Source organism: Odocoileus virginianus, chromosome 7 (assembly GCF_023699985.2).
Source record: "Odocoileus virginianus isolate 20LAN1187 ecotype Illinois chromosome 7, Ovbor_1.2, whole genome shotgun sequence".
NCBI classification, from domain to species: domain Eukaryota; kingdom Metazoa; phylum Chordata; class Mammalia; order Artiodactyla; family Cervidae; genus Odocoileus; species Odocoileus virginianus.
Genome location: NC_069680.1, coordinates 65921499 through 65940214, shown reverse-complemented (window position 1 = coordinate 65940214; position 18716 = coordinate 65921499). Strand labels below are relative to the sequence as shown.

The 18716-nt window shown below is 36.9% G+C and overlaps 1 protein-coding gene across 1 annotated transcript in view; it reads right to left on the bottom strand.

Annotated features, from left to right (window-relative positions):
- LRMDA (leucine rich melanocyte differentiation associated) overlaps positions 1-18716 on the bottom strand; it is a 1164713-nt gene that overhangs the window by 17863 nt on the left and 1128134 nt on the right. The gene's annotated exons all lie outside the window — the stretch shown is intronic.

Sequence of the window (18716 nt, the reverse complement as noted above, 5' to 3'; positions counted from 1 at the left end):
CAGGACCAGATGGTGAATATGAGGAAGAGTTTTCTTACAATTATATCTACTTGAAATATTTAGAATATCCCTTGCAGTATGATATTTTTTAGTTATCAAAGCACAGTGTCAACAGAATTCATACCTTAGGTAACAGTTGAAGGAAGTGAGATATTATATAGGCATACATGTCTGATGTGTTGTGATTCTAGAAACTACTAGAAATATAACACTTACCCAATGCAGCCTTGAAATATTATAACTACCTAATTCTGAATGTGGATTCTCTTCCTTTTCCATACTGTTCACTCATGGGAGCTAACCTAGTGCCTTTCACCTGAGCACATGATAAGTGTTGTCTGGATAACTGAATAATACACACTCAAATCTTTTTTATGATGGTGATGATATGTTCAATAATGTTTGACTAGTGGGTTAACAAACAAGAACATTAAGTATTAGTGAAGCTTCTCCCTACCATACTGTTTATTAACACAAGCAATTTTTCCTGGTTTTGTAATATTTCCCTTTAATATTATTTATGTAAGAGCTGAACACAATATGCTGAATGACCTTGAGGCATATCCCAGTGAGAAAAAGCACAGTATAATTTATATTTTACAAAGAATGCTCACATCCATTATTTCTTTATAATCCTCAAAATTCCTTTATGAGGTTGACATTGTTCAAATAAGGAAACCAGACCCAGAGATAGGAAGGGACTTGCTCAAGGACACCAAGCAAGTAAGTAGCAGTCCCTGAACCCAAAACAAGATCCATTAATTCTAAGATTCATGCTCCTTCCACTGTAGGTCAAATGCCTCTGATAAAAGCCCTAATGAAAAGAAGAAAGGTTGTATGCTTTCCTGTAGTTAAGTTTGTCAGACCCATTTGTCCTGTATTTTCCCCATGTGTCTGTCTTCCCAGCTCCCTGCATCCCGTAAAGCCAACTGTTCACAGGATATGACTCTGGTGTGCCTGGATGCTGAGCTGATGGTGATGCTATGTGAATATGACCACGACATAACTTGTCTTTATAAATATCCATTCCTTGCAGGCTTGTGAAACTATTCACTTGAAATCTAAGTCTGTTTGGCAGGGAGACAGGGACAGGACAGCTGTAAGTTGGCATAGTTACCCTAGGCTAGTCCACCGCAAGCCACCTCACTTAAAGGAGGACTGGAAGCCAGTGCGGTGGTTTAATACCAGGACTGCTGGCAGCTCCCACCTTGTGACCTGGGATTGCAAGGTGATCTGTGAAGAGAGGCTCTGAAATATCATCAGACATGCTCCAAGGGTATGCTTGCTGCTGCTTAAGTGCTTTAGAGAGGGGACATCTATTAAATGTGTTCAGTATTCTCCTTTCCTCTTCAATCACATCTTCTCTCACTCTTTTCTTTTTTCTCCTTTCTTGAGGAAACAGCAAAAGAGTAGCATGTTCTCGTAATAACCAGATCAAGTTTCTTCAAATTAATTCATTTAGTAAGCATGAGCAGTTACAATGTGCCTGATGGTGGGCTAAGTTTTGGAAATCCGGAACTGAATAATACTGTTTATATGATGAATGAGTTACAGTATAGTGGAAAAGACGGTAGTTAGACAAGTAAACGAAAAAGGTTAAAAGTACTATTGTTGAGTCAAGTTATTTACTTATTGGGTTAAATTATTGATTTGTAAGATGCTATAATTGACAATCCTGGAGAAATTATCAGAATCAGTGGAATATATATATATAATAATCTATGTATAATAAAAAAAATATGTTCTCAAGCTGAACAAGAATGGACCTACAGGGACCTCCCTGTTGGTCCAATGGTGAAGACTCTGAAATCCCAATGCAGGGGGCCTGGGTTCAATCTCTGATCAGGGAACTAGATCCCATATGCCATAACTAAGTATCCTGTATACCGCAACTAGAAAAAAAAAAAAATGATCTCTCATGCTGCAACTAAACATTCCAAACACCACATACACACACACAAAAAATCAAAGATCTGAGTGCCACAACTAAGGCGCAGCCAAATAAATAAATACATATTTTTTTAAAGAGTGGACTTACAAAGGATTCACCACATAGAAGATAAGTTCATGAAGAAAGATCAGCATTTAACTGCATCCTGAAGAACTTTAATGACTTTAGTAATTAGCTTAGTAAAAGAAGTTTCCTAGCAGAAGTAAATAGTGGAAGAAAGCGTTCCTTGGAAGGACCCTTGTTATTGTTTAAATAATTTTGATTATATAACTGTGTTTCAATATAGAACAAAGTAATGCCATTTTCTAAATGGTTTACATTTTCCCTGGAGTTTCCAGTTGCTTTTATTTTATTCTTAAAATAACTTGCTCCTTTTTAGGCCTTTTACATAGATATGCTCCTGGTTTTTCCTTGGATAATTATAATTACTATTATTAAATATTTTTAAAGGAATGACCTAAAATCATTACATGTTGAAATGTGAGGATGAAGTTAAAAAAGTATTTTGGAAGAAATGTGTTGCTTTAAATGCTTTTATTTAGAAGACAGCTTAGAAGTCAATGATCAAAATTCCCATATTATCAAACTAGGAAAGAAAAATTCACTCAAAGTAACTTAACAGGAGAAAATAACAAAGTAATAATGGAATACTTTGTGCTAGTTTTGGGCAATTTTTTGTAGGTATGAAATTATTTCTAAAAGGAGAAAAAAATTTTAAAGTTGTTTGAAAGATGCTGTTAAGAAATCAAAAAGGCATGACTGATTGGGAGAAAATATTTGCAATACACACACCTGACTAAGACTTGTATCAAGAATATATAGAGAATTCTTACAGCTTTATCACAACAAGACACACAGACAATTAAAAGATTTGAACAAATATTTCATGAAAGAAGAGTTACGAATGTCCAACAAATACATGAAAACATGCTCAAAATTACTAGTCGTCAGGGAAATGCAAATAAAATCACAATATAACACAACATTTGAAATACAATGGTTAAAATTTTAAATGACTGTTAACCCTAAATGTTGGCTTATATATATAATAACTGAACTTTCATACATTGCTGTTGAGCGTGTGAAATGATACGACTTCTCTGGAAATAATTTAGAAGTTTTAAATGAAGCTAAACATACTTTTAGCCTATAATCCAGCAGTTATACAGTTGTTTACCAAAAGTAATAATAATCAACCAGTGTGGTACTGACACAAAAACAGACATACTCAGCAATGAAACAGAAGAGAGGGTCTGGAATAAACTCTCACATGTATGGTCAATTGATTCTCAAAAAGGGTGACAATTCCTTTTAAATAGTTTCTTCAAAGAATGGCTATAGGAAAACTGGATATTCATATGTGAAGGAATGAAATTGGATCCTTACTATTATACACAAAAATTAACAAAAAAATATATCAAAGATGTAAAGAGCTAAAATTATAAAACTCTTAGAAGAAAACATTAAGGAGAATCTTTAAAATATTGAATTTGGCAATAACTTCTTGGCTATGCCACCAAAGGCAACAACAACAAAAACAGGTAAACTGGACTTCACCAAAATTTAAAACTTTTGTGAAACAAAGGACACTATCAAGGGTATGAAAAGGCAACCTACAGACTGGGAGAAAATATCTATAAATCACATATCTGGTAAGGGATTAGGATCCAGAATATATAAAGAAATACTACAACTCAAAATAAATGAGAAAATAAAACCCCAATCAAATATTGGCAAAGGACTTGAACAGACATTTTTCCAAAGAAGATATACGAATGGCCAACAAGCACATGAAAAGGTGCTTGGCGCCCCAAGTCATAAGGGAAAAGCAATCAAAATCACAATGAGATACCACTTCATACCACTAAACAGGTATTACAAAACAAAAAAACAAACAAAAAGGGAAAAAAAATACACACCGAGGAAACCAGATCTGAAAGAGACACGTGCACCCCAATGTTCATCACAGCACTGTTTATAATAGCCAGGACATGGAAGCAACCTAGATGCCCATCAGCAGACGAATGGATAAGGAAGCTGTGGTACATATACACAATGGAATATTACTCAGCCATTAAAAAGAATTCATTTGAATCAGTTCTAATGAGATGGATGAAACTGCAGCCCATTATACAGAGCAAAGTAAGCCAGAAAGATAAAGACCATTACAGTATACTAACACATATATATGGAATTTAGAAAGATGGTAACGATAACCCTATATGCAAAACAGAAAAAGAGACACAGATGTACAGAACAGACTTTTGGACTCTGTGGAAGAAGGTGAGGGTGGGATGTTTCAAGAGAACAGCATCGAAACATGTATATTATCTAGGGTGAAACAGATCACCAGCCCAGGTGGGATGCATGAGACAAGTGCTCGGGCCTGGTGCACTGGGAAGACCCAGAGGGATCGGGTAAAGAGGGAAGTGGGAGGGGGGATCGGGATGGAGAATACATGTAAATCCATGGCTGATTCATGTCAATGTATGACAAAAACCACTACAACATTGTAAAGTAATTAGCCTCCAACTAATAAAAATAAATGAAAAAAAAAAACCTCGGAGATTGGAACTCTTATGTATTGTGGTTGGAAATGGTGCAACTCTTTCAAAAACAGTATGGCAAATCCTCAAAAAGTTAAACAACAGAACTACCTCATGATGCAGTCATTTCACTTTCAGGTATATATCCAACAGAACTGAAAGCAGCAGCATGCTCAATAGCCAAAAGGGTACAGCGATGCACATATCCAGCAAGATGAATAAATAAATTACATGTGATATATACATACAATGAGATATTATTCATCTGTAAAAAGGAAAGGAATAAAATTCTAATACAGCTAAAACATGGATGACCCTTGAAAATATTATGCTAAGTGACATAAGTCAGACACAAAAAGGATAGGTATATACGCTAATGATTCCATTTGATATATGTTGAATAAGCACATTCAGAGGCAGAAAGTGTAATGAATTTACTGGAGGCTGGGGAAAGAAGAAATAGGGAGTTATTGTTTAATAGCTTTGGGATTTCTGTTGCACAAGATTGTGAATGTATTTAATGCCACTAAATTATACACTTAAAAATGGCTAAAATGGTGAATTTTATATTGTATACAAGAATAAGAAAAAATACCCCCAAACCTGGTAAAAGGCAAACATCCACCAAGGAAAACGGAGATGCAAGTTGTGGTATTGTTGTATCTTCATCTACTGGAACACCATTCAGTAATGAAAAGTAACAATGTAGGTACATTTCAGGAACGTAATACTAAGCAAATGAACCCAGACACAAAATAAGTACATGCTTCTTGTTGTTATTCAGTCACCCAGTCATGTCCAACTTTATGTGAACTACATGACTCCATTTACACTAAGTTCATGAAAAAGCAAAACTAATCTATAATGACAAAAATAAATGAGTCATTGAGTAGGGTTGGGGGTTCTGGCTGTAAAGGAGTATAAGGGAACTTTTAGGGGTAATGGGAATGTTTCATATCTTGATTGGCATTGTGAATATACAGGTTCATGTATTTGGCACAATTCATCTAAACTTAAAATGAACTCATGAATTGTTTATTGTATGTAAATCATACCTCAATAAAATTGAGGAAAGGAAGGAAGGTGGAAGATCATTGGATTGAAGGAAGAAAGGAAGAATAAAGAGAAGGAAGGAAGGAAAGGAGGGCAGGAGGAAAGAGGGAGGAGGAGAAGGAAGGAGAAAAAAAAATCACACAGCTATAGCAAGTGGAAAATTAGTATACGGTAATATTGGCACAAGAGAAGGTAATTACCCATGTTGAATAAAACAGAGCCCAGAAATCACTCCACATATACACACAAATTTGGTAATGCCACAGATGGCTCTGAAAAGGAAAGAACATTTAAAGTGGAACAATAAGCTAGCCGTGTAGACAAAAAGTTTAATTCTATCCCGAATTGCACCATGACATGGGAAATTCTGGACAGATACGACACCTAAATATGAAAGACAAAATTTTATAGTTTTTAAGAGAAAATATAGAATAACTTCATGATTTCAAGGTATTGAAGAATTTCATCAAATACATCACAGCCCTGGCACTCTCCAGTACATATATTTTATAAATACTAAGGAATTTGATCACATTAAAAGACAATGAAAGAAAAAGGTAAGCCAAAAACTCACAAAAGATGATCTGCAAACACATTAAAGTTAAGTTTTTATATCCAGAGTATTAAGGGAGTCCCAAGAGTCTTTACTGCAGTGTTAAGCTTCAATCATTTCACAACTGCACATGCTACTAACTTATAATGATAATATCTACAAAGTTAACTATTTTAAAATATTGATATGTTTCTTCTTAAAATTCAACATAACTACTGTCTTGTGCTACCCATCACTCTAGTTGGTTTTCAAACTTTGTAAAAAATCCTCAGCTGTTTCTCAGTGATATAAAGAACTACATTTATTTCTGGCTCCAAGGTCCTCCAGAGAAGGAGGTTTTGACGAGCACATGACAGACAGTCTGAACATGACCCTGTGAGGACAAATCCAATAGAGACAGATCAGGTGACCTAGATGGCCAAGTAAGAGGCTTCCTCCACTGAGCCACTGTCTGAGAAAGTGTCATCACAAACCACTGCACTCAAATGAGTTAAAATTAAAAACTTCACTTTTCAAACCCACAAAAACAAGTTAAGTGGAGAAACAATGTAAATAATTATACTGCCAAATGATGTATGTATAACTGTGAAGCACTTAAACTTATAGAGTTACTAAATCTTAAAATTTTACTAAGACTTGAAACACACCAAATAACGTATGCCTATAAGTTTCCAACCAAAATTGCTTATTTTTCCTCCCCTCCATATTGTTCTACCAGTTTTTTTTTTTTTTAATGTGGCTCTATCCTGATAGACATATATGCATGCATAATCATATCTTCTTGATTTAGTGTGTCTTTTACCAATGCTATACCATCTGTATTAGGGTTCTCCAGAGACACAGAATCAACAAGATATTGATATAGATAAATATTTATTATGAAGAATTGGTTAATGCGATTATGGAGCTAGAGAAGTTCAAACTTTGCCATCTGTGAGTTGGAGACCCAGAAAAGCAGATGCTGTAATTCAGCCTAAATCCAGAGGTCTCAGAACTAGAAGAACCAATGGTGTAAAGCTCAATCCAAGGGCACAAGATAAGATGCCATGTCCAGCTTAAGTAGTGAGGCAGAAATAAAAGAGGCAAATTCCTCCTCCTGCCTTTTGTGCTATTTAGGTTCTCAATAGATTGGAGTACGCCCACCCACATTGGGAAGGGAAATCTACTTTCAGAGTCCACCAACTCAAATGCTTATCTTATCCAGAAACACCCTCAAAGAGACATCCAGAAATAGCGTTTAACATGGGCACTTTTGGCCCATCAAGTTGTCACAGAAAACTGACCCTCACATCATCCATTTTGTTCTTTAGGGATGTTAGGTGGAAAAAAAAAAAAAGAAAGTGCAGGACATTGCATGTGAAAGCATTTGTATAAAAAGAAGGGATTAAGTATATAAATACACATGCATGCACATACATATATACATATATACACAAGTTCTCAGTCCTCCTTAGGTGGTGAGAAACAGCACTTTATAATTAGAAGCAAATATAGGCACTGATGAACAAAGGCTATAGTCTTTCCCAGTTTCTGCCAAACAGTGTAGAAGAGGAAAACAATTTTACTGAGAACTAAAAACCACTGGGAATTGCTTTAATAGCTAAATGGGGAAAATGTAAAGATAAGAGAAACCATCAGAGATAAAACTTAGCCTGCAATAATGAGGCTAGCTTCAAGCCACAGTTCAGGATTTTTAGTTGTAAATTAAACCAGTGTTGAGTGTTGACAGGTATTAAGGATTTTTAAATATACATCAAATAAGTGATGTCCAAATTCCCTCCAATCTTCCCCAAAGGGTATAACCTAGTCAGTGCTGGGATTATAGGAGTCTAAAATGAAATTCCTTACCCAAGGCAACTGGGGACATCAAAGGTTTAAAGAAAGTAAAGGTCTGGGTAGAAGTGTCAAGGCCCAAGGTAGATGAGTCAAGCCAGAAGGAATGTCTGGGAAATTAGTAAAACTAAAGGAGAATGAATGATCAAAATTAGAAGTGGCATTGATGTCAGACATACAACAAGGAGTCTAGGGTCAGAGAGATAACAACAGATGAACCATGTTGGAAGTAAGAGGGGAAAGACAGATTTCTGAGTGATTACCTAGAAAAACACATTGGTCTAGCTTACAAGCAGTAGATAACTGGGTATATGAGCCTCAGCTATAAAAAGGTGACTAACTTTAGAGTCCCCACTCTAGGAATATGAAGAAATTGTGCTTTGGCCTGTTTCAAAGTATCCAACTTGAGAGACTGCTCTGACTCCAGGAATGAAGTCGATCACCTAAAACATTTCCAAAACTTCCTTTCTGAAAATGCCTTCAGAGTTTTTGGGGCTTCCCTGGTGGCTGACAGTAAAGCGTCTGCCTGCAATGCGGGAGACCTGGGTTCAATCCCTGTGTGGGGAAGCTCCCCTGGAAAAGGAAATGGCAACCCACTCCAGTACTCTTGACTGGAAAATTCCATAGACAGAGGAGCCTTGTAGGCTACAGTCCATGGGGTTGCAAAAAGTCGGACACAACTGAGCAACTTCACTTCTCCTTCTTCTTCAGAGTTTTTAAGTTTACCATATAGTTATTTATACTTGGGTATCACAGCATTTTGCAAAGCACTTTCATATGCATCATATCTCACAAAGTCCCTAAATTTCATGTCTGAAGAAACACTGTCGTCCCCTTTGCCTTCAGTGGTTGTTCACTTCAGCTGCCTTTGGAGAGTTTCCATTTCCTCCCCTACCTGGCAGGGAAGCGAAAGCCAGACAAAGGAGCAAAAAGCAGGGAGCAGAACAGAAGGAGAAGCTGGCCTTCAGGTTCTGGGGCCCCATTCATAACCATCCACTATGATGGCGTTCTCCCAAATTTTCAACATAACTAATGATTTCCTGACTGAAAGCAGAAACCAGGATGTGAGCTTTCCAGGCAATTAATTCTTTAAAGTCAGTATGCTAAGTGTTCATAGAAAGGCTTCAAAAAATCTTAAATCATAGAAAATGTTTTTCATTTGAGGGTAACCTGGGTTTATTTATAGTGTACTTTTAAAAAACATATTTCAGCGAATGAATTGGGTCACAGAGTTATGGAATGCTATTTTTTTTTTCTTTTTGCTCACCCTAACCTCATTTTATGAATGATTTGTAGGAGACTTTTAAGATTTTGTTCCAAAAGAGGACTTTCAAACATGTTTTGAGCAGCATCTCCATCATCAGAAAAATGTGAATTTTACAAAGTAAGAGAATGCCTTTCACTGAGATATTGCAGTGAAGAACAGCATAGACTTTGGGCCTAGAGAGCCTGAATTAACATCATGGAATTCACAGCTACTCACAGCTCACAGCTACTAACTATATGTGAAACTGTCAGTTGTGTCCAACTCTTTGTGACCCCAGGGACTGTAGCCCGCCAGACTCCTCTGCCCATGAAATTCTCCAGGCAAGAAGGGAATGGCTAACCACTCCAGGTATTCTTGCCTGGAGAATTCCAAGGACAAAGGAGCCTAGTACGCTATATACAGTCCATGGGGTCGCAAAGATTGGGATATGACTGAGCGACTATCACTTTCACCTATATGTAAGCCAGTCCTCACATGCCTTTCAGGGCCTTACTTTCCTTATTTTTAAAATGGGAATAAGAGCACTGACCTGATGGAGCTGTTGCATGATTAAATTAACTGATAACTATAAAATGTTTTTACAGTATTTGCATAAGTGATAATTATCATTATCTAATTAGACTCATAAAATTCTGCACTTCATTCCTGACAGGAAAAATACCTCATTAATTTACAGTCACCTATCTGAAGTTTTGAGAAGATTGTGATGCTAAGTTACAAAGTTAAAGTAAGTTAGTTCTATTCATGGTGGATAAATAATAATTTAATTATGTCTAACAAGAGTTCATTTTATAAATAATATTACTCTCCCTTTGAATTTCTCTTTAAATCTCATTTTGTATATAAGAACTATATACTAAGAATATACATATGTATATATAATATGTAAGAATTATATAAGCATATATAAGAACATTTATATATACACAAATATATACACATATAAGTATATTTAAGAACATATATATATACACACATATATATACATATGTGAGTATATATAAGAACTGAATTTGAACATGACATGAGTTTGAACAAACTCTGGGAGATAGTGAAGGACAGGGAAGCCTGGCGTGCTGCAGTCCATGGGGTTGCTAAGAGTCAGACATGACTTAGGAACTAAACAACAAAAAATAAGAATTATACACTGAGAATAAAGATTAGATTCCATTTGAAAATTTTAACTGAATGAATGACAAGGCCTTCTATCTCCAGGCATACAGTCTCTGATATAGATAGGCAGATGTGTCTACAACTAAATTCATACAGCCTACTGGTTGCTTGAGGCGTAACTAGAGAAGCCCCTATAACGCAGACCTTGAATCTCAAATCCATCCAAGGTCAAGCTGCACATCATCTTGTAATTCTGCTCCTTGACATTAACCTTCCTTTCCTGTTTGCTTGTTAACCCATTTCCACTGCCCATTTTTCATGTTTCCACATTCTGCATTGTTCTAAAACAGAATGAAGTAGTTTGTTTGCTTCATCCAGGATAAAGAAAGGGGGAGGGTGGATTTTTCAAGCAAAAATCTCTTTGATGAAAGAGACTCATCCTGTTTAATACGCAACAATATGTCTGTAAACACAGCCTAACAGACTTCTGTGAATTGGAGCCGTTCTTTCATTCATTCATAAAACAATTATGCATTGAGTGTCTGCACATGCAAGGTATCTTTTAGCCCAGAACAAAACAAGTCCTTCCCTTTGTTTGGACGGAAAATACCCGCTTCCATAAATATATAATATGTCAAGTGGTGACAAGCGCAACAGAGGAAAACTAAGTAGGGTAAGTGGAGTGAGGTGGGGGCGGGAATGCTACTTCAGATAGAGTGGTCTCAGAAGGCCTCTCTAAGGAGGTGACATTTGAGCAAATATCTGAATGGCAAGTACAAAGTCCAGTACTGGCCAGTGTGGTTGGAGTAAAGAGAATGCATGGAGAGTGATAGGGAATGATATTTGCATTTATTTTTGCTTCATTCTCATAGCTATTGGGACATTGATTTCTCTAGAACAGATCATACAAGGCCACATAGGGTCTTGTAGGTCTTGTAAGGACTGTGGCTCTTACTCTAAATGAGATGGGAAACCATGGGTAGGGGAGACACAGATTACGATTTAGCATTTTTTAAAGGATTGCACTGACTTTCTGTTAAGAATAGACTGTAGAAAGGCCAGAGTAGAATGAGGAGACTGGTGAGCCGTGGAGTTGGGATGAATGATCCAGGTAAGAAATGACAGCAGCTGGGATCAAGATGTTAACTGTAGACATGGTTGGAATATGGTTACATTTGGAGTTAATTCCTCACTGTCATTTCTGGGCCTTGATTCATGTAGTTCTTTGGTGCAATCTTTAACTTTGTGCCCATCATAGCAAATAATGATTATTTATATGTATATCAGTCTCCAGGAGTTGGTGATGGACAGGGAAGCCTGGCATGCTGCAGTCCATGGGGTCACAAAGAGTCGGACACGACTGAATGACTGAACTGAACTGATATCAGTCTCCTCTAGATAAAAGTTATCCAGAAGTAAGCCAATCTCTTATTACTCTTATATTTCTAATTTCTAGGATATTGAAGGTTTCCAATAAACATCTTTGGAGTGAGTGCATCCCCAGGTGTGTCCTTCTGGATATGGATTAGCATCGGTTTTAAAGTCAGAGACGACAACCTGAAAAATGGAATAACTTAGAAAATATTTCCAGAGAAATCAGTGATCCAGTAGGGGTGGGAGGAAATAAGAAGTACATGCAAATGTTAGGGTTTTTAAATTAAATAATTAGGCCCACTTTTCACTCACAAATGTCCTCCATATGTGTGCCTATTTTCTTGACTACTGTACTTTAATAAAATAGGTATTGTGCTTGATTAAATGTTATATCATAAAATAATTCTAGGAAAAACATTCATATGTTTATAATATGCATATGTGCTTATGCACATGTGTATGAATAAAACAGCAAAGAATCCATGAATATAATATTGCCCACTAAGTGGTCCACTGATCAAGCTGCCAAAACAGGGTTGCAAAATCCATTTTAATATATGATAAGTCAATATTCTATATTTATATGACACATAAAATATTTGTAGTGTCAACCTATAGGCCTGGCTAATAAATTGGAGTTAAGATTCTAATTTTTTTCAGTTAAATTTAATTTGTTAGGCAGCAGTTAAGCCTGATTTGTGAAAATATCTACACTGACTCTCATGATAGTAACCTCCACCATCATCCAACCTCTTCAAACTTCAAGGAATGTATGCACTATTTAAGTGCAAACCTTTTACAGTGTAGTGCAATTCTTTGACAATGTATCATTCTCAGTTGGGTATATCAAAGTTTTAAAGGAGGGAGAGGAGAGTTTTTCATTTGCAGGCATGCTCCTATATTTATTATGTTCGAGCAACATAGAGAAAGTTAATGTGGCTACAGAAAGTGGATTATATACTATGGCTCTGCAGATAATGGAGTTTTGGGGAAGACTGTCTTTATATGCAAATAGGCAAATATGGAAGTTGGGAATGAAAGTTTGTAAATAGGTAAATATGGATAGTCTATTGATGAAACTTAGTTTTAGCCATTAACTTTCTGAAATAACTCATGTACTATTTTTCACTTAGTAAAAATGGTGTCACCTAATTGAAACAAAACTGCTCTATGTTATACTTTAAACAATCATCTCGCTATGTTCAAATTAGGTCTCAAAGGCTTTAGATGGGGGAAAGCCAAAAACATGATTCTGTGATACCACAGCCTAAGCATAAAAAGTAAGCAATTGATTTATAAGAAAAGAAGGCACAAAGTAGATATTAATTAATTAAGTATGATATGGATACATTTTTCTATGTAGCACTATAACATGAGTAAAAGCTGACTTATTGTAGAGTTCACAGGCAAGTTAGAAAACTATTTACAATGTCAGTATAGGAGTTCTCTACACAGATTCTAAAGTCTCTTTCTCTCTCTCTCTCTCACACACACACACACCTCACACTTTTCAGGCTATTTAGGATGACTTTCAACAACTCCTTTTGATAAGCTGATTAATTAGTTAAAATATTTTAGAAATGTTGTTATTGTTTTAAATAAGTTATTGCAAGCCCAGGGCATTTTTTTTTTCTAGCAATTATACTATAATAGATAGCCTAAGAAACTTTAAATATAGGGTAAAAGTTAGAGTACATTTTTTTTTTATGAAAGACTAAGTTAAATAGTGTATTGTTGTGTTGTGTTAGCTGCTGTGGTGTCTGACTCTTTGCAACCCCATGGACTGCAACCCCATGCCAGGCTCCTCTGTCAGGGAATTTTCCAGGCAACAATACTGGAGTGGGTTGCCATTTTCTTCTCCAGGGGACCAGGGATCGAACCTGGGTCTCCTGCATTGCAGGAAGATACTTTACCATCTGAGTCACCAGGGAAGTAGCAGAAATATTAAAAATCAAAGCACTAAACAGAAAGAAGAGGAACCCAAGTTGGAAAGGAGGAAGTAAAACTATGATTGTTCATAGATGACATCATACTATAGATAGAAAACCCTAAACATGCCACCACCAGAAAACTACTAGAGCTCACTAATGAATTCAGTAATGCTGCAGGATACAAAGTTAATAAACAGAAATCTGTTGCATTTCTACACACTAAGAATTAATTATCAGAAAGAGAAATTAAGGCAACAACCCCAATTGTATCTAAAGAACAAAATATCTAGGAATAAACCTACCTAAAGAGGTAATAGACCTATGTAAGGAAAAATATTAAGATACTGATGAAAGAAATTGAAGATGACACAAAGAGATGGAAAGATATGCTGTGTTCATGAACTGGAAGGATTAATATTGTTAAAATGACCATACTACCAAGGCAATTTACATATTCAATGCAACCCCTATCAAAATCCCAAATGCATTTTTTTTAAACTAGAACAAACAATTCTTAAAATTTGTATGGAAACACAAAACATCTCAAATAGCCAAAACAATCTTGAGAAAGAAGAATGGAGCTGAAGGAATCATGCTCTCTGATTTCAGAGTATACTACAAGGCTACAGGAATCAAAATAGTATGGTACTGGCATAAAAACAGACTCAGATCAACGGAACAAAATAGACAGCCCAGAAATAAACCCATGCATTTATGGTCAACTAATTTACAACAAAGGAGGCAAGAACACACAATGGAGAAAAGACAGTCTGTTCAATAAGTAGTGCTGGGAAAACTAGACAACTGCATGTAAAAGAATTATATTAGAACACCTTTAATATCATACACAAAATGAACTCAAAATCTAAGACCAGATACTATAAATCTCCCAGAGGAAAACCTGGGCAGAACATTCTTTGACATAAATCACAGAAACATTTTTTGAATCTGTCTCCTAAAGTGAAGGAAATAAAAGCAAAAATAAACAAATAGGGCCTAATGAAACTTAAAAGCTTTTGCACAGCAGAAGAAACTATTGACAGAATGAAAGGACAATACACTGAATGGAAGGATATACTTACAAATTATATAACCAATAAGGGATTAGTATCCAACATTTTTCCAGTAGTCATGTATGGATGTAAGAGTTGGACTATAAAGAAAGCTGAGCACCAAAGAATTGATGCTTTTGAACTGTGGTGTTGGAGAAGACTCTTGAGAGTCCCTTGGACTGCAAGGAGATCCAACCAGTCCATCCTAAAGGAGATCAGTCCTGGGTGTTCATTGGAAGGACTGATGCTGAAGCTGAAACTCCAATACTTTGGCCACCTCACGCGAAGAGCTGACTCATTTGAAAAGACCCTGATGCTGGGAAAGACTGAGAGCAAGAGGAGGAGGGGGTGACAGAGGATGAGATGATTGGATGGCATCACTGACTCAATAGACATGAGTTTGGGTGAACTCTGGGAGTTGGTGATGGACAGGGAAGCCTGGCGTGCTGCAGTTCAAGGGGTCGCAAAGAGTCGGACATGACTGAGTGGCTGAACTGAACTGATCCAACATATATAAATGACTCAGATAAAAGATGACTCCACTTTGATGAGAAAAAACTGCTCAACATCACTTTAGTGCTGAACATCAGCAAATTTTCTAATTGGCATCAACTGTCTTTTCCTTTTCTTTTCCTTATTCCCTCAGCACCCTATATCCTTATCCACTAAGATTTCACACTTTAATTCTGCACCAGGGTCTGCTTCAAGCTCTCCTTTGGCATGATTCCATGTATTACCACTTACGTCATTCTTACTTTAGCCACTCATCCCTAGACATATTCCAAACTTAGAATTTTCTCTTCTTTCTTAGGAAAACTCCTTTGTCCTAGGCTGCCACATTCCATGCTACTCTAGAAGAAAAACAGCATATGCTAACACATTAATATGTACAAATAACACTGCCTACCCCACTCACCAAGTGGCAACTTAACATTCAGGATAATAATTACCCAAAGGAGAACTACCACTGCTGGAAATTTTCAGGTAAATCTGTAGCAAGATAATCATTTCAGAGAGGTGACTGTCTTTGGATGTTCTTCAGATCCTCTCAGTATTTGCTGATGTTCTAGAAATAACACATGGCTTCATCAAAGGCTGATGGTCCGTCACACAAACAAGTAACTCACTTGTTACTTGGGACCCTCCAGTGTTCTTCTTCCCCTTTCTAGGTCTTAGTCATGGTAGTTTACAGGATGGTATCTAGACAAGTCAGAGAGGCCAGAGTCAAGTCATACTCACAGCCTTCTGCAAAGGCTTCATCTTGGAAAGAAAACTAGGAAAAGCAGATGGTGACTGTCACATTGGATGAGCTGTACCATACAAACAGCATGGAGGGGTCTAAGCGGAGTCTGCGTTGTCCACCCTGGGCATTAGACTGCAATGTGCTTCTGACTTAGGCTGCCCTTATGAGGAACAACTACCGAACACTCATTGTTTTGATGTAAAGAGCCCTGTGGATTGCTTTTGATCTGCATATTAACAAAGACAAGAAAGACAGCCAGGTTACTTCTTAGAAGCTACAAGAAAGACATTTTCCCTTGAAAATGCGCAAGATACATCTCTGCTGGAAAATACACACACACAAACAAAACAAACAAAAAATGAAAATCCTTTTATCCAGAATCTGTAGCTTGCTTTCTTGTATTCCTCAGTACACATGAATATGTGAAAAGGCACAGCATTCAGACGTGCAGCTTGATCGAGTGATAATCTCTTATAATGTTCCTCTATTTAAAGCAACAAACAGATGGAGGGTTTATGAGCAAGGCTGGTAAAAGTAAAAGCAAATGATTCTAATAGTTGTACTTTTAATAGGATTCCCCACAATCAGAAACATTATTCCCCAAGGAAGAAATTGTTCTATAAAATTACATTACTTAGGAAAGAGACAGTCCGCCCTGCCTTTGCTGAGGCGACAGAGGACTCCAGGATGGCCTTTACTGCAGGGGCTCTCAAGTCAGATGGGCGTCCTGGAAGGACAGAGGGCTGCCCGGCACCACAATCCCGAAGAAGAAACTCAGTGGAACAGGGTCAAAAGTAGAAAGACCAAGCGGCAAAAGGGGGTATGAAGTATGTCTGAGCTTGGACTAAATTTATTACCTTCTAATTCTCTACTTTGAAAAACAAGGTTTGGGAAATTCCTAGGGATTTAAGCTAAGCATGCCGCATCGCTCCCCTCTCTGCCAACTCAGACCAAAATCTCGCTCAAGCACAGCAAATCTTCCTTAACAAACAGTGGAACTGTAAACAACCCAACACTAATTCATTATCATTATCCCTCTTTAAGAGAAACAGAACTCACTATAATTCTATCATTAAGATGAATATACCGTTTAAGGACATTACGTAAATTATAATTAAAGCTAATCTCAATGAAAGTTATTACACCATTTTGGAAGAAAATAAACAACCCAAAGAGAGGGAAACAATGTGGTCAATAACTCACTCCAAAAATATTTTTTGCCTCCAAAGCTCGCATTGAGGGAGACATTCCTGCGCATGATACAAATGGTTCTGACATTAAGAAAAGTAAACAAGTAAGAAAAATAAAGATGGAAAAATTCTGTGGTCAGTTCACAAGTGCTTTTTTATTGTTTGAGGCAGGGTTAAAGCCTTTTATAAAGACAAGGATATATGTGCCACAAGATTGGATGTGACATTGGACTAGTCTAGCTGCCCTTGCACAGGACTCTGGCTGCCCGTAATATGCCATGGACAAAACATGTGCTGGTGCTTTCAAACAAAGAACCAGGGTGGGGCTGAATACAGCTCATTTAAAGCATTATCCCAATGCTATTTTGTAGATCAAAAAGAGTAAAGATACTTTACTCTGGTTATTAATGGATTTGAGAGAAAAAGCCAAACATTCAATATTCTCTAATTATTAATGGTCTTAAGGATTTTGATCTAAATTTGTCTCAATAACTGATTACTGAATGTTGTGTATAATCTACAACAGGGACTCCTGCCAACCCCAGCGCAAGTCATTCAAGGACTGTGTTGACTCAGTTGGCCAGACACCATGGAAATGGACTAGAACAGAGAAAGTGAGCTCTTCTTGCGTGGCTCAGGGGTTCTGAATCCTTAAAGACTTTTACCATAGCAGCTCTCTAGTCTTTTGGTATCCATAACTAGGAACGATTCTCATTTACATTTTGTTGTCCTTAAACTAACCGAATACTGGGAGACCCTGGACAATGAACACTTGATCTAAATAAAAATAAACATCCATGCTACTGTGTCAAGAGCAAACAGCCTTTCCAACATCCTCTACTGGTGTACTGGTATATTAAATGGAACTACAGCCATCCAGCCAGCATGATGATGTTCATTTTCTTTGTAACATTAGGGCTGGAATATAAACAAAGGTATACAGAGACCATCTCACAAGCTGTGGATTTCATTTCTGAGAGATTCTGAGAAATATACTGAATTCAAAGGGTTTGTGCCTTTTATTAAAAACTGTTTGGTCTAGTGAGTGTTTTGTATAGTCTCCACTTTCTGTTTTAACTTCCTGACCTATTGCTCTACCTTTTATCACCTCACTACCTTTATATAGCAGCCAGAGGAGTAAGCCAGCTCCAAACACACATATGCCCATAGACGTAGCTGGGAGGGTATGTGGTTAAAAACAAAAACATAAGAGTCCTTGGATAGAACCCGGTTTTGCGAAAGATGCCTGACACTGCCTAGTATTCAGGGCAAGAAGAGGATTTAGAAATGAACAAAACATGGTAAAATCCATGCCTTCGAAGTCAAGGTTTAGTGACAGCAGTTTACTCCAAACAACAAATTGTAAGAGCACAAAGCTCATCATAAAAATACAACGTGGCTAAGAACTCACCTCTTCTGTTCTTCAAAAAACTAACTGAAATGAATTGCCTGTGATAAATATGCTAAAGGATGATCAGAATGGGGTGGGAGGGGACTATGCAGAATACAAGAGATTAAGATTTAAGGGAAATAACAGAAAGAAGGCTTCCTCTAAACTGACTGTGTCACTAAAAATCAACCCACAGCACAATGGTATCAGAAGGACCTCT